Source organism: Panthera tigris, chromosome B4 (assembly GCF_018350195.1).
Source record: "Panthera tigris isolate Pti1 chromosome B4, P.tigris_Pti1_mat1.1, whole genome shotgun sequence".
In the NCBI taxonomy this organism is placed as follows: domain Eukaryota; kingdom Metazoa; phylum Chordata; class Mammalia; order Carnivora; family Felidae; genus Panthera; species Panthera tigris.
Window position 1 is genome coordinate 10,597,407 of NC_056666.1, and position 14,849 is coordinate 10,612,255.

A 14,849-nucleotide genomic window follows, 5' to 3' on the forward strand; every position below is an offset into this window, starting at 1 on the left:
ACAAGTAACTGCCCGCCCAAAGAACCAGAAAGTTAAAAAATTTATAAGGAAGATTTAAATAGCATTTAATCTAAATCTACCTGGAGTATATTCAGCAGCGCTAAGTATCTCCCTAGGCCCTGAGTTACTCAGAAAAAAGTATCTAGTATAGTCTACGGCATAAAATGACAAAATAAAATTCTAAGTAGTTTCATCCAGAAAGTTGATACATCAAAGTCTGTGCTTCAAGCATCCAAAAAAATTACACTATAGAATACTTCATTTCCTAACTGAACAGTTATCACACACTCGTAAACTATTCAAACAATACAGATGTGTATAAAGGAAGTGAAATCTCTTTCCCCCATACTGCCTTCCCAAACCCATTTCCCAGTGTTAACTGTTCTTCAGTGTGTTTCCATCCAGTCTTTTTCATCTGCATATTCCAAAACAGATAAAATCACACCAAATACATACACACACGCACTCATGCAGAAGAACACATATATCCACACGTACATACGTATGTACGAGAGGGCAGCAAAGAGAACCATACTATGCATACTGTTCTGCAATTTTCTCCTCACATATATTTCACGGCTGTTTTCCAGATCTGTTCGTATCAATCAAGCTTATTATCTTTAATGGCCGGCTGTACTGTGCTCCACTGAATGGACAGATCACTGTGTACTAATCTTTCTCCTACTGACAGTTATCCAAGTAATTTCAGGTGGTTTCATAATATGTGAATAACGCTGCACACAGACCTTTATGCACATAAGCAGGAACAGTGTGTTCTACAAAACAGAATCACAGCTTTGAAATGATGGGCCAGATAAAACACGACTTTTAATTTTGATAAAGAATACGAAACTGCCCACCAAAAAACATACCAAACGATGTGTTAGTACCTCTTTCATCACACTGAATATTATCCATATTTTTGAATTTTAGCTAGTCTTAGGCACACATGATATTTCATTACCGTTTATATCTGCATTCTCCAACAAACACTGCTGGCTGTGTATCCCATATTCCTACATCTCCCTTACTGCTAGAACCCCAGTTTTTCAGCAAGAATGTTTCAAGTTAAAAAATACTTGCTTCTCAGGCCACCTTGCAGCCATGTGATACAGTTCTGGCTGGTGGTTTAAGGAAGTGTTGATGCTTTCTTTATCCAGGTGACACCCATTCTGGAGTTCCCCTTCTCCTTTTCCTCCTGGCTCTTGGACCTAAAGATGGAGACGAAGCAGCTCTCTTGCAAACATCAGGACAAAGACTGAATGTGACTGAGGAGAAGAATGCAAAGCACTGGCTTACTTAAGGCCCTTACTCCACCACTGTAACTGCCCTACAGAGTGTGCCCACCCTGGACTTCCAGGCACTCTGCCTGATTTTAAGCACAGTGGTTACACAAATCTATGCATGTGCTAACTGCATAAACTACACACACACACACACACACACACACACACACACACACACACACTGCATATAAAACTGGTGAAATCTGAATAAAGTCTGTAAGTTGCCAATATGTCAATATCCTGGTTTTCATATTTAACTATAGTTCTGTAACACGTTGCCATAGGGGGAACTGGTGAAGGGTACATGTGACCTCTCAGTACTATGTTTTGCAACCCGCTGTGACTCTGAAATTGTTTCAAAATTTTAAAAATACTTGGTCCTATTTGAAATCCCATAATCAATATACTCTTTCTCACTCTTCAAATTTCTCCCAGCAGAATCTGAATGAACTTTTCCCTTCCTTTCAACTCTACTCCAAACCCCACATTTCCAATCAAGGTTTCAGAGGATAATCAATGCATAAGAAAGTCACTGCTTCCCCCCACCCAATTCTGCACAGACAATTAATTCCTAGACACCAAGAAATCAGCCCACAGGATGCCAAGATTATCAAGTATAACCATTCCAAAGGTTTTCATTCACATGTGTGATTGTTTACAGAAAGATAAGGGCTTTCCCACAATTACTTAAAATGTAAAGGAATATTAAAATGTTCTTAAATAGCAATTTAGATGAGCCCAAGTCAGATTTCCAAAGTACCGCATCTATATTGTGTTGGATGTTTTTGGTAACCATAGTGATGTAACTAGCAGGTGTTCAGGTAACAGTCATTAAAAGCTCACATGACTAGGTAGCAAAATGACCTTTATTAACTACTGCATCTGTGTCTGCCAAATAGAAGAGAAACAATACTCAAGTAGCCTGTTTTTTAAAGGGCAACAAGTTCTGTGACCACAGACACTGCAGTACTTTTAAATTACACTCCAATTATATCAAGATAGTGGGTACAAATAAACATTTAATTCCAAGTGGCATTCTAAGTAAAACAACTCACTGCAAACCTAATTGTTCTCTAGAGAATGTTTATAAAATCTACTGGGCAGTCTGTTTCAGTAATAAAATAATATAGAGTGAGAATCAAATCCTCTCAGTCATTAGGTAACTGATTAAATATACCAATTATCTATTATCCAGGTGCATTCATCTCTTTGCTGATAAAGAGATTTGTTTGGAGAAACAAATACCGGGCAAGCTCATGAACCACTGCATTCTTCAGAATTAACTTTTCTTCAAAATAAAAAATTAAAAAAAAGAATTAACTTTTCTTCAAAATAATGAATGAGCGAATGAGGTCCTTGCCCTCAAGAAGGTCACAGCTTAATAAAGGCACAACACTTTTAAAAAGTAAGCATAAGTACATGTGTTATAGGGGAATAAGCAGAGATCGATGCAAAGCGTTACTCTAAATCACTGTCAGGTAGAACTCAGTACACCTCTGCCCTACCAGTTCCCAACTATCCCCCCACACCATCTCTAAGAAAACTAAGAAAGCAAGAAAGGATGTTGATCAATGTCTTAGAGAGGCTGTCTGAGGATCCCTACTTACACTGCAAGCCCATGTATAAATCTGACTCACATTACCGGTTTATAATACCCACTCTTTTCTCCATCATATAATATATAATACAAGGTAACCTGCACCACATATATTTGTGACAGGACACGTAACCCAAAATGCAGCTGTCCACAGATAATTATGGATCTGTCACTGCTATTCTTTTCCATTAAGCAAAATGTAGTAACAGACATTCCGTAAGATCTTATACCACAGGCACACACCATCTACAGAAGTTTACACTCAAGTTTTTACACGTTTTTCCTCATATTGAGACAGTAACTTGTTTAAAGTGAAAAATAACCTAAATTATACCCAGATGTCATTACTATAAAAAATAAAAACTACATTTTGCTTTTTTTAATGTTTATTCATTTTTGAGAGAGAGACAGAATGCGAGTGGGGGAGGGGCAGAGAGAGAAGGAGACACAGAATCTGAAGTAGGCTCCAGGCTCTGAGCTGTCAGCACAGAGCCCAACGCGGGGCTCGAACCCATGAACCACAAGATCATGACCCGAGCAGAAGTTGAACGCTTAACCAACTAAGCCACCCAGGTGCCCTACTTGTTCTGTTAGGTGGTACTTTTTTTCCTTTTGATTTGACTTTTTTTCCCCTTTTTTATCCCCATGTGATAAATCCTTGAGTATAATCAGGAAAAACACAGAAAGAAGCAACAAACGACAGACCAAAGAGTGTGCAAGACAATTTAGAGAAGTGAGGAAACCAAGATAAAATCAGCATCCTTTAAGAATGTATCATCCAGGAGCCCCTGAGTGACTCAGTCAGTTAAGTGTCTGACTCTTGATTTTGGCTCAGGTCATGATCTCAGGGTCGTGAGATAGAGTCTCACTCTCAGGGTCAGGAAATGGAGCCTGCTTGGGATTCCCTCTCTCTTCTCTCTCTCTTTCCTCCTCCCCCACCACACACTCACTCAGTCTCACTCTCCTCACTCTCTCACGCTTTCTCTCAAGAAGGAAGGAAGGAAGGAAGGAAGGAAGGAAGGAAGGAAGGAAAGAAAAGAGAGAAGAATGCACCATTCAGAAAATCAACAAATGTGTCACCAAAGGGTGCTCCACATGTCACCATGTTGTAGGGTTGTGACCTCCAGTGACAAGAACTATTACCCAGATCCTCCCCACTGAGACAAATATAGACAGAGTCTTGAGACATGGGGCACATTTCTGATACTGACATCACAGATGGTAGAATGGGTTTTGAATTCGCTTTACTTCAGAAATTACTTGAACAAATGTGTTTTGATATTAATAGAAATACTGATTGCATTTCAAAATCTGAAGATTTTTTTATTCATCAAGCATACTCTGAGCATTTACTAAATGCACACATCCTAACACTACACATTCTGGGAGAGCTCCTACACCATTTCAAGAGGGAAACCATCACCATTAAATATTTTTAACAACTAAGGCAGTGATTTAAAAAAAAATGGAACAAAGGGCTAGAAGTGACGGTAGTGGAAAGTGAGTTGGGATGGGTAGGACGGAACTCCCAAAATGCCCATCAAAGGAGACCATGCTTCACCCTGAGAGCAGTGAGGACTCACAATGAATTATTAAGCTCAAATGCATGACAGAAACATTGTTCTAAACGGTGATCCAATATAAAAATGAAAAATGCATCCAAACAGGTTGGTATACATAAATTTTTTTCTCAAATGGGCAATGAAAAATACATTAAAGGCAAAAATATCATTACACATTACTAACTATAAAGTGTAATAAATCTGAACACACAACACACATTTGTTTACTTAACAAACACACAGATACCATGTGCCAGGTGCTGTTCCAAGCACTTTACAAATGTTGATTCATTTCATCCCCATTAACAACCTTATGAGAACGTCTGTGTGCTGTTATTAATCCAAATGTACATAGGAGGGGACCGAGGCACAGAGAAATTAAATAACTTGCCCAAGTTCACAAGACTAGATGGTTGTGGATTCAAGATATGAATCCAGGCAGTCTGGCTAGACAGTCTGCCCAGTAGGGTCCAACAGAACTTTCTGCAACGTGGCTACTGGGCACTTACCATGTGGCTAGTATGACTAAGAAACTGAATTTTTTTATTTTTTATTTTTTTAATGGTTATTTATTTTTAAGAGAGAGAGAGAGAGAGCACGAGCAGGGCAGAGAGAAAGGGAGACACAATCTGGAGCAGGCTCCAGGCTCTGAGCTGTCAGCACAGAGCCCGATGCGGGGCTCGAACCCACAAACCATGAGATGGTGACCTGAGCCAAAGTCAGACACTTAACCAACTGAGCCATCCAGGCGCTCTGGAACTGAATTGTTTCATTTTCCTTAATATTAATTATTTAAGTTATTAAGTTACTTAAATTTATTTTTTTAAGTTGTTTAAGTGTAAATAACCATGCGTTAGTGGCTAGTGTACCATGAGGGACAGAGTTCAGACGATGCTCTTAATTACCATGGAGTACGACCTTACTGACAAGCAAGAAAGGAAGGTTACTCAGGATGTCCACTGCATTCAATTTTAAGTTTATACAATCCAAAGAAAACTTTTCAAAGAATTTAGACTTTCAAGCAATAACTGATTGCAAAATTTACTGCCTTACTTCCATAATTCTTTATCATAGTTGAGACAATGACACACTGGACCAATGAGCTAAATAACATGGACCCATTTTTCTTTAAAATAATGTATTTTAAAACAGCTTGCTAATTAAAATCTATACACAGAAATATACTTCCCTAACACAATGTTCTGATAAAACTGTTATCAATTATCTTTGCCCATAACACATACACAATTTCAAATATCACATTTCTCAATTTAAAGAATAAATGCACTGCTTAAAGTTTTCCAAGTGTAAGTGAAATGAAACTGTTCAAAAGACTACCCATCACTATACTGAGTCTGACCACTGTGCACAGAGAGCCCTGTCTTCTCTCCTGGACACAAACGCTTATCAGCAAGTTTAGCAGTCATCGAACATATCAGGAGTGCAATATCAGTGGCAATAACAATAAAAATAACAGAACCAAGGAAAACATTAACAGCAGCTAACGCTGAGCTCTTACTACATGCCAGCCACCGTGCAGGCCCTTTATATGCCTGATCTCAATCCTCACGACACTCTTGCAAAGTACGTCCCATGGTCATCCCTACTCTTCAGAAAAGAATCTGATGCACAGGGACGTAAGTAACTCGCCAAAGGTCACACAGCTAAAAAGTGAGAAACAGATACAGGGTTGAGACCCCAGTCTGCCTGAATATAGTCCATGATTTCAATTAGCCTCTTCTGTGCTGCCTTTCTCTTGATTAAGTCACATTACTGTATATCGACATAGCAGTAAACTGTAAAAACTCTCTGAAAGTTTTTATACTTAAGCTTATACTTTCTAAGACTTCTGAAACTCAATTTACTATGTGTGTGTGTGTGTGTGTGTGTAGAAAACAGTGAAGACAGCCAGGTGAGCATTATGAATCTGATATTTTAATCTAAAAGGTCATCACAAAAAAACAAAAATGGCTTTAAGAAAAATAACAGAATATGAATGTCAGTGCTGAGATCTTAGAGAACACCTCATCATAGAACAAATGGAAAACACCATGACACACAGAGATTTACTGACTTGCCACATGATGGTAGAACTAGATCATAGGTCTTCTGATTCCCTAACCATCAATGTCCCTCCCATCCTATTGTAACAGCCACATCTGTGTTTTAACTCAGGATTAAGACTATTCCTCATTAAGACTACCCAACCCCAACAATAACAAAATATACTGTAATAGGGCTTGAGTTGCATGCTAAGAGATTCTGCTATTTAAAAGATACACTTTTGGATACACATTAGTGAGGATTGCTTTGACCATAAGTAATAAACCAAGAAGTGTAGAGGGAAGTGAGGTGGTGCAATGCTCACTGGTCCCAGTGCTTTCACCAAGACCAGACTTCTACATTTCTCTTCCACCATATCGCTTCTGTCCTCAGGGTCACATCATGGCTGCTACAACTTCAGGAATTACATTCACATTCCAGATAAGAAAAAAAGATGTAACAAGGAAGCAGAGATGACCAACTATCTCAGAGAGCAAAACTTTCCCAGAAATCTCTAGCTGACTTTTACTTCCATCGCAGAAAAATATCGTTTAATTGGTTTGTTTTTTAACAAACAGTATCACTCCAAACAAAATCAAAATCCTGTTATTAGTAAAGATTTGAAGGAGATAGGATACTGGGTGGGCAATGAACGGTGTATGCCACAAGTAGTCATTTCTCAACTTCTCGTTAGTTCTTTTTTGGTCAAGAGCTTGAAACTTTTTGGGGCGCCTGGGTGGCTCAGTCGGCTGAGCATCCGACTTCAGCTCAGGTTATGATCTCACACTCCATGAGGACGAGCCCCGCGTCAGGCTCTGTGCTGACAGCTCAGAGCCTGGAGCCTGCTTCAGATTCTGCGTCTCCCTCTCTCTCTCTCTGCCCCTCCCCTGCTCATGCTCTGTCTCTCTCTGTCTCAAAAGTAAATAGAAACATTAAAAAAAAAAAAAAAAAAAGCTTGAAACTTTTTGTAAATCATAAAAAAAAAACTTCAAAGAAACTAAATCAAGAATACTACCTGCTGTAACTTCAGTTTCTCAAACTTAGTCAATGTGTGCAGCAAAATACATCCACTTTAAATATAAGCTGAAAACCATGATCTTTCAGCTGCAAACCATGATCTATCAGACACTACAAAATATCTCAAAAGGAATCCCACCTTTCTCTGTCCACTGTTACGTTATTAGCTACAATATTTCATTTAACTAAAGATCAGTTTCTGACAATCTTAACTCTTCCAAAGCACAGCTAAAAGAATGGAAGCAAAATTGTTCAGAGCCAAGGGTACCGTTGACCCTTGAACGACACGGGTTTGAGTTGTACAGGTCCTACACAGATGTTTTTCAGTAAACATAGTGGAAAACTTTTTGGAGATTTGAGACAATCTGGAAAAACTCACAGGCAAATCGCATAGCCTAGAAATATCAAAAAAATTAAGTAAAAGGTCTGTCATGAATGTGTAAAATATATGTAGACATTAGTCTATTTTATCACCTGTTACCATAAAATATATACAAATCTATTATAAAAAGTTAAAATGTATCAAAACTTATGTACACACTTACAGACCATGCATGCCACCACTCACAGTCAAATGTCAACAAAGGTAGAGATTAAATCACAACTGTATAAAATTAACCAGAAGGGGAAAGGCAATCTGTGAAGCCATCGCCACAGCCATGCCAGCAGATGTGAAAACCTTACACTTTTCATGAAATACCTTTTATCTCATGTTGAAAATGCTGTACTTATGTGGGTACAGGATTGCTGTAAGAAAGAAATACCTACAGAATCTAGTATGACTGGAGAAAAAGCAAAGTCATGATGTGACAACTAAAAGCAAAAAGAGGATGAAGGATCTAAAGCCAGAGAATTTAATGTCAGCACAGGATGGTTTGATAATTCTAGAAAGAGGTTTGGCTTAAAAAACATCAAGATAACAGGAGAAGCAGCCTCTGCCAGCCAAGAGGCAGCAGACGAGTTCCCAGATGCCATTAAGAAAATCACTAAAACAAGGTATCTGCCTAACCAGGTTTTTAAATTTTTTTCAACGTTTTTTATTTATTTTTGGGACAGAGAGAGACAGAGCATGAACGGGGGAGGGGCAGAGAGAGAGGGAGACACAGAATCGGAAACAGGCTCCAGGCTCCGAGCCATCAGCCCAGAGCCTGACGCGGGGCTCGAACTCACGGACCGCGAGATCGTGACCTGGCTGAAGTCGGACGCTTAACCGACTGCGCCACCCAGGCGCCCCTGCCTGACCAGGTTTTTAATGCAGATGAAGTGCCCTATTCTGGAGGAAAAAGAAAAAAAAAAAAAAAGAATGCCACAAAGGACATTAGTAAGGAAGAGAAATAAGCAGGAGGATTTAAGGCAAGAAGGGACAGGCTAACTTTACCGTTTTGTGCAAATGCAGTCAGGTTTATGACCAGACTGTCCTTATCTAGAAAGCCTGGGCTTTGAAGGGAAAAGATAAACACCAGCTGTCAGCCTTTTGGTTGTACAACAAGAAGGCCTGGACAACCAGGACCCTTTTCTTGGATCGGCTCCATCAATGTTTTGTCCCTGAAGTCAAGAAGTATCTTGCCAGTATGAGACTACTTTTCAAAGTTGTTTTGATATTGGACAGTGTCCCTGGCCACAGAGCCCCATGAGTTCAACATTGAAGGCGTCAAAGTGGCCCACATGCCCCAAAATACAACGTCTCTAATTCAGCCTTTGGATTGGGGACATAAGGACCTTTAAGGCTCATTACTTGGCACTCTACAGAAAGGATTGTTAACGTTACAGAAGAGAACTCTGCCAGTGAGAACACTCTGAAAGTCTGAAAATATTACACTACTAAAGATGCCATGTTGTTCCGGAAAAAGTCATGAAAGCCATCAAGGCCAAAACGATAAACTCCTGCTGGGGAAAAGTGTGTCCAGATGTTATGCCTGACTTCATAGGATTTACAACACAGCCAACCAAGGAAACCAGGAAAGAGATTGTGGATATGGCAAAGAAAAGATCGGGGGGGGGGGGGGGGGGGGGCTTGAAGGGTTTCAAGATATGGATCTTAGAGAAATTCAAGAGATAACAGATACCACACGAGAGGAGTTAACAGATGACCTGATGGAAATGAACGCTTCCGAACCAGTGTCGGACGATGAGGAAGACACAGAAGCAGCAGAGCCAGAAAACAAATTGAAATCAGATAATCTGGCGGAAGGGGTCCCATCATTCAAAACTGCTTCTGACTTCTTTAACAACATGGACCCTTCTACGGTACAGGCACTGAAACTAAAGCAAATGGTGGAAGAAGGATTGGTAAAGTATGGGAATGTTTTTGGAAAAATGAAAAAGCAAAAGAGTCAGACAGAAACCATGATGTATTTCCATAGAGTTTCACCTACTGTGCCCGCCTCACCTGCCTCTCCTTCCTCCTCCTCCACGTCCGCTGCCCCTGAGAAGGCGCCACCACCCCCGCTTCCTCCTCCTCTGCAGCCTAGGCAACGTGAAGACAACAAGGATGAGGATCCCATTTCCACTTAATAAACAGTAAACAATCATCATGCCACACAGTTAATACATGTTGGCTGCGTACATGTGTGTCTTTGTGCAAACATCTAACAACTGTAGGCATGAACTGTAGCAGATGCTTTTGCGTCATCAGTGTCACTTAAGTATTTGTCATGGAGAACGTCCTGTGCAAGACCTACATGGAAGCAGATAGCCTATCCTCAGATAAGCATAAGGTGAGTGGCATTTAATATAAAATCAATAATGTGTTAGTTTTCTTACTGTTTATAACTTCGCTTTCAAAGAATTACACCACCGTACATTATGCTTGGAGGAGCTTTGTATCAGCCTATCATCAAAAGTAAGTGTCTTTTCTAAAACAAAACAAACAAAAAAAGTGTAACAGTGTTTCCTATATGCTATCATGAATATGACTGTGACACTGTATAGCATAAAAATTTTATATGATTTATTCATTAGTATACAGGTTAGGCTCCCGTGAAGCCATCGAATTGATTACACTAGGCTACCGTAAGGCAATCTTATTGCTGCTTTCTCATTATCAATGCCTGAATCATGAGACCTGGTATGAATTTCTTTTTCACATTATCTTTTCATTTTTGATGTCTAGTGTTAGTAAGAAATTTGACAGCTACAATGTTTTGTATCATGTAAGACAATACTGATAATGGTACTGACAGACTATTCATCTTGTAAACTGATGACATACACTTACAGTGTCGATACAGTGCTATCCTGTAAATGTATTTTCTCTCCCTTATGATTTTCTTAACAACATTTTCTTTTCTCTAGCTTTAGTGTAAGAACACAGAATATAATACACACGACACACAAAATATGTCTCAATCGACAGTTTATATTATCAGTTAGGCTTCCACTCAACAGTAGGTTGTTAGTAAAGTTTGGGGGAGTCAAGTTATACGTGGATTTTAAACTGTGTGGGGATTGGCACCCTTAACCCCCACATTATTCAAGAGCCAACTATTTCAGTTAACATTTATTGACCAATTTAACAAATATAACCATAATATACAGAATATTAAAGGCACAGTAACAGGCAAAAGTAAACTGCTGAGGACATACAAAGGAATGCCTAATTCTGCCCTCGAAGGCTGAGGGGAGAAAGTTAGGGAATGCTCCCTGGAGGGCTGGCACTGCTCCCTGGAGACTGACCTGATGAGAGGAAGGACCTGCCATCCTGATGGGGCAGCACGTCTGAGACACAGCAAGCACTCTGCTGAGCCTCCACAGACAGCACACAGAGAGATCTAGTAATACCACTAGAAACACAGGTTAAATCCCAATCGAGGTTGCATGACAGACTGTTTCACAAAGTGATCTCAGAGAGCAACGGAAGGATGGAATACAGTTAAATGACAGAATGTCGCATGACTAGTCTTCTCACCTTCTCCCACTATCATCTAAAGGTTTCTAAACTTCTTCTCACGGTATGTAGGTCTCTTCATGTTTGGCTACCTGGCTCCCGTCCACTGTTTATTTGGCTTAGGATGCTTTTACACGCTCTCCCCCCACACCCCCAGCCAGCTAGGTTTTTATACATCCTCTGACACCTAGCTCAAGTGAAAGCATCTGTCACTTCGCCAACGAGTCTAATTCCTTTGCTCTCCTAATTACCACACTGGGGCCAGTTCCCCATGGGGTTCCCATGACACCTTGTCTACTACAACACCTATCATACTATTGTAATTATTAGCTTTTGTCTCTTACCACCTGCATATGTGTTCCCTGAGAAACTCTGCATCTAAGAAGTCACAAATGTTCAGTGAGTGTTTATCAAATAAAATAAATGAGGAAGCTACTTTAATGATCTCGGGGAGAGAGGTTAAGGCTTAAAAGTGGGAATAAAAAGGTTAGGACAGATACCAAAGCTCATAGGCTTTATTAACAGGAGGGATTTTCAAGGTCTCACTCTAAATCTACTCTTACTTTAAGAATAATTTTAATAAACATGGTCATCAGGTTTTGCAACCTACAAAAAATATTTTGAATAAAGAACCTGAATCATATTTATATTTATCAGACTTCTGTTTAACAAGATAGGGAAACATGTACTATTTTTTAAATATTGTTATCCAAATAAACATGAAGCTTTTAAAGAAGAAAACCAGGCTGCTCAGTGACACACAGCCACAGTGATTACACGTGTGCCTTCTGTACATGTGAACAGATTGTACAGTTTTACTTCCAGTCTGCTCGACAGTGTGGAGCCTCCCCAACCTCCTCCATCAATTTGGCCCTAGAGACGGAGGCTTACCAGGATATTCGAGAGGAAAACTGTGACAGTTTGTGTTTCCATTTAGCATAAAATCACTCATTCCATCCCTTTCCTTGGTCTACAAGATCACATTGCTCTAACTCTTAGACTAGTTTACCTTGACAAATGTATATTTTCTTTCTTTTCTTTCATTCATTCATTCATTCACTCATTCATTCATTCAACAAATAGCTGATTGCCTACTATATCCCAGACACTGGCAAGGATCTTATCTTTGTATCCTCAGTGACTAACACAGTGACTGGCATATAGTGGGCACTTGACAAGGGCTTTATGTATAAATAAATGGGAGAATGATGAATGGACAAATGAACATATACATGTGTATCTGACCCTCTTTCCCAGAAGACAAGGATACTTTTCCAAAGACCAATTATCCTTTGCTTAATCTTCCTTTATTTTGCCCGAGGGTGTATTACAAAACATCTATGCCTATTCATTTTGACCATCTTACAAATGTCAATCATTTCTATCAGCTCCCCACTGCATTATTAAAATATAAAATACAGATCCACTAAAATCATACTTCAAATAACACTAGTTCTCTCCCTTTCTAACAATGCTAACCGCTGCAAAATTCTAAGTTCCGCGCAAAGCATTAACATGAACTCTTAGTAATTTCACCAAGTGCTACGTAGGTTGGGATACTTGATTAATACTTCAACTAAATGACAAAGCAGTGATTTGGCAGATATTTTGAAAATTTTAAAGAAAATATTTATGAATATTTCACAATTTCCCTCCTTCCTCAAAATAATCCTTCACCATACCCTTGAGTCCTACCTATAACAAGATACATTAAGTTTGCTTACTGCTTCATACCCAGGAAAACTAAGTTATGACAATTTCTCAAAACACTTATCATAATGGTTTCATCTCCAACTTTGATACTTCCCCTCACAAATCAATTCTTCCATACAATTTACTAAAATTAATGTGAATATAATACTTTGGAATGTGGCTCTCTCTACATTCATCCAAATTCATGTTATATTTAAAGAACTGAGTTTTAAAATTCTTTTTATAGGTCATTGTTTTATATTTATCTATAGAGCTTTTTCTCAGTTTATCAATATTATAAATTGGTAAAATGTAATAATATTTTAAGAAAGGATAAAACTAATAATAAACATATTAGCTACATGATTAAAAACACTATTAGATTAGGTATGAAAAAAAGAAGTGTCTATGAAAAACAATGTGCCTACAACATGCCTCTGTTTTTCCTGGTCATAGAAAATTCTGCCTGAAAATCATAAGAATCAAAGAAGAAAAGCTGTTCTACTACTTTAGTATACAGAATCTCTTAGTACTATATTTTCTATATTCATATGGCATTTCCTGTCAAATATGATTAGGCTGTGGACATGTATGCATTTTAAAAAACAAGAAAAATATTACTACTCTTTTCCCTGGGTATATTCCAAGTAATTATGATTGTGACTGAAAACATATAAACTAGCAGAAACATGCCAATAAAAAAATCCCATCTGTAAAGGTTAAACTGTATGAATCTGACATTTTCAAACAGATTGAGATTAAATTAACTAATTTATATTCTCCTGAAATAGTAAAAGCAGTAAGCTTTTTATTTTTTTCTTAGTTAGAATCCTGCCATCCAGAGATAGGAATTCAGTCCTTCTTATTACAGAAGAAAAAGAAGAGGAAATAAAGTAGCAAAAAGGAGGTGAGTAAAGTGTCCTAAATACTATCACATTTTCAAAGGTAAGTAACAATAGTTTCTCTGCTTTTTGACATGCATTTTTGCCCATTTAAATACCATGTTATTCCATAAAATGAGAACAGACAAGATAATCTAAGGTTTCTTTCAGCTGTACTATTTTATATGTGGCTGAATATACTATGTGTCACAATACTATTTCATATCACCACTCTAGATAATTTTGCACAGGATTTAAGGAATCTTATAAGCTTTACTTAAATAGAGATCAGAACAAGTTTTTTAAAAATCCATAATAATCTATATTTTATATCATCTGAAATATATTTATGCTATTCAAATCATACAAAAATAAATGCTGTATGATATCTTACATGTGAAAAGCTGATATACAAATTTTATCACCTGACTGATTTTAAACCACAGATTAAATTAATGACATTGCCAGCATTATAAACTAAGTTTATAAACTTACATGTTTTTAATCAATTCCTTAATGTCATTTTGGAGATTTATGGTTTCAAATGTTTAAAAAAGCAAAAAACACGAATATTTCTTCAAAGGTGTATCTGCATTAGTTCATTTTAAGATCTGCAAGTCAGGGATGCAATTTAGAAAAATTCTGAAAATGTATTTCAACATATCTGAAATTGACACAGACTATAAAGGACTATTTTAAATATAAACAGCATTAATTAAGCATATAATCACAAATAGAAACAAGTAATTAATCACTGAAAAAGGACAGAAAACTACCATTCAGTTGCTGAATTCACATTTGTAACTATTAATTGATCAGCTGGCCATACAAATAGGAACCATCTAGTTATTCTGCCCTGGTACAGGCAGAATCCTAGCTTGTTCC

At 38.1% G+C, this 14,849-nt stretch overlaps 1 protein-coding gene and 1 long non-coding RNA gene across 4 annotated transcripts in view; one reads left to right on the plus strand and one right to left on the minus strand.

Moving 5' to 3' along the window:
- USP6NL (USP6 N-terminal like) overlaps positions 1–14,849 on the minus strand; it is a 183,583-nt gene that overhangs the window by 123,949 nt on the left and 44,785 nt on the right. The window lies entirely within an intron of this gene.
- Positions 1–14,849, plus strand: part of LOC122240216 — an 83,288-nt gene that overhangs the window by 65,363 nt on the left and 3,076 nt on the right. Inside the window, exon 4 of one of the 2 annotated variants that reach the window (XR_006219599.1) lies at positions 13,907–13,990. This is a non-coding gene — a long non-coding RNA (uncharacterized LOC122240216). Of the gene's footprint in view, positions 1–1,160; positions 1,269–13,906; positions 13,991–14,849 lie in introns of those variants that run through there. The other variant, XR_006219600.1, reaches the window with a different exon arrangement.